The following is a 2,691-nucleotide window of genomic DNA, read 5'->3' on the forward strand; positions in this document are numbered from 1 at the left end:
ACTTTCTTGCGACTAACGACCATTGTGACGTCGCGTTTTATCACTGTTAATTCTATGTGTTATACGTTGCGCAAATTCCACACGGCGCTGAGGCCCTCGCAGAGGCTGTTAGCGCAGTCACCAAGTGTAATATTATGAAATGTTCATATTGTTGTAAGACGTCTTTTAGCGTGGCGTGGCTAAAATTGTCGCAGGTGTTGTAGTCTGGCCGTACTCGACACAACAAAAGCCCCTCCTGTAACTTTCCTGGGATGCGGAGGGCTCGCCCCAAGATTTTGCCCCTTGTAATGTAACCCAACTCCCGTGTCTAAGGATTAAGCACGGATCCTTTTGCTCCAGATAAATTGAAGTTGCATGCAATTTGGAGCGCATTTCGCCGCGTTAGAAGCCGTCCTCTGTGCTAATTACATTAGCACTAGCGCGATCCGTCACGTACGAAATACTGTCTCGTGTAGCTCATTCAAAGTAAATTTCACGAGCTGCATTCGCCCGTGACGTACGGTACACATTCTGTAAACTTGTACTGCTTCCCCGCGTTTTCAGTGCATAGCGCACGAGTTGCAGCTGTATATAATTGCATGTATACTTCCTTTCGGCAGCGCAGCTTGCTGTAGCAACTTGTGTTGGTATGCAAAATCTATCCGCAAATGTTTCTCCGCCAAACTTGTTACAAGAAAAGCTACGTCATTCCATGTTAGAGCCCAGTTTATTTTTTACGTATGTTCTGTCATGAGGACATTGCAGCGAACAAAAACTTACCCGAGAAGACTAGAGACTCTATCGACCATATTGATATCAACTTAGCAAAGCTAGGCAGGAAATGCAAATACGCAGAGAAGCATATATTTGTGATCTTCGCCGGTGCACAAGCGGGACGACTTTTAGCCGATTAAGAGATGAAGGCATCCATCCGGGCGTTTTCTGAGAAAGCCGTGAAAGGCACTGTGTAATATGCTGAGTGCAGGGGCGTTAAGTCGCAATGTTTGTGCTGCAAGTGTTGTATCGCTTTGGCATTATCCAGATGGCGTCGTCCAATGCACGTGTTCGCAACCCCGATTTCGATTTTATACTCCCTTCGGGTCTGGTGAGCACGCAAGTTTCTCAAGTGGAACGTGACCGAGACGTCTCATGTTGTCACGTCAAGTGCTGTTTCAGGAGACGTCGAAAGGGAGAGGGGAGTGTCAAAGGGAGCGGCCCAATCCTCAACGTGTGGCATGTAGGAAGTTGTGTTTTCTGCAGGTACTGTGGCGGGGACGAACAGTGCCATGGCGGGCATGCTATCGTTTCCTGTGCCGCAACTGTATACCTGCTCAGGACGAACAGACGAGCGCAGCGCTTTGCGGCGTCTTTACTCCGTCAGTCGCTGTCGATTTATTGTGCGCTGCCATCCCGTAGAGATGTATACCTGCTCACTGGCTCTTTCGGCAATGGACTTCCGAGAACGTCCGTGCCCTCACCCCATTCACGGCGCTCTAGGGAGCATTCGTGTGATGCTGTAGTGTACGCCATACAGCCGCACTTTCTCGTTTGCTGTCCTGCGACGCGACCTCGTCGCACAGCCAGTGGGTGCCATATATCGTGGAGCGTCATGCAGGTGGAATCGATGGCCCCCGCAGCTTCAGCCTGTGATATCGCCACCGTCTCTAGAGTACAAGAGGCAGGCCGGCGCTTCGTCGGTGGGCTGGAGCCTTGTACGAAAATCACAGCAATCTGGCCTAAAGCAGTTGTAGAGTAGTCACTATGCCATTTCGACAGCCATAATATCGTTTACGGCTGTAGAATGTTTTTTTCTTAAAACTTCATTCTTGTCACTCACAACAGGCCTGAGAAATAACCTTTAAGGGGGGACGTGACAATGAAAACTTTTCTTTATTTATAGGTATAAACTGATGAAATTCGGCGTGCAGGTGTTATTTGTTATGATGATATCAGGACTGAAATCAGTTTGGTGCTATCTATTATAGTTTTATAGTTACAGCACTTGACAGTTTCTAATGTTCATTCCCAAATTAATTAATTACATATAAGTTCGCCAACATTTTCACACCAGCATGTTTAAAAAGGCCCATTATGTGCAATAAAGCTATTGGTTTATTTTTTAAATGCCGAAATGCGCATAATTTTTTAACTTTCCTACGCATATTGTCTTACTAACAACTTTTGCAAAAAAAACCTATGATAAAATTCTTTTTTTTAAGTGCAGATAAGTATGGACAGCTTTATTGCACTTTTCAATATTTCAGAATCTGAGTGCAAAAGTCAGAATAATTTTGTGTTTATTCGCTGTAAAATGGCACTGGGATGATTGAAAGCAACTGCATAAAAATATGAAAGCTGAGAAAATGGTTCTGAAAGTTTCATCTGTCGTAAACATTTAAATCTTTACTTTGAGCACCTTAAACCCGCCTGGGATGTAGTCCTTTGCCTTTGAGGACTACATTGAGTAGCCTTTTTGATGCCTCGTGCATCCGCGCGTCGTGCAGAGGCGGATGACAGCGCATTGAAAGCGTCCGCTCTTGTCTCCTCTCGTTGCGCAACCTCTTCATTAGCGAGAGTTGGCCGCTGAAATCTGCAGCTGAATATTTGACGCGTTCCCGTCACGAGCTCCCGGTCGCGTCGTCAGCCCGGCATGCGGATGCGCTTTCTTGGTCACCCACGTGCGCCGGTCGTATACGTCGTCGACACGGTCGG

This window comes from Dermacentor andersoni, chromosome 2 (assembly GCF_023375885.2).
Source record: "Dermacentor andersoni chromosome 2, qqDerAnde1_hic_scaffold, whole genome shotgun sequence".
NCBI classification, from domain to species: domain Eukaryota; kingdom Metazoa; phylum Arthropoda; class Arachnida; order Ixodida; family Ixodidae; genus Dermacentor; species Dermacentor andersoni.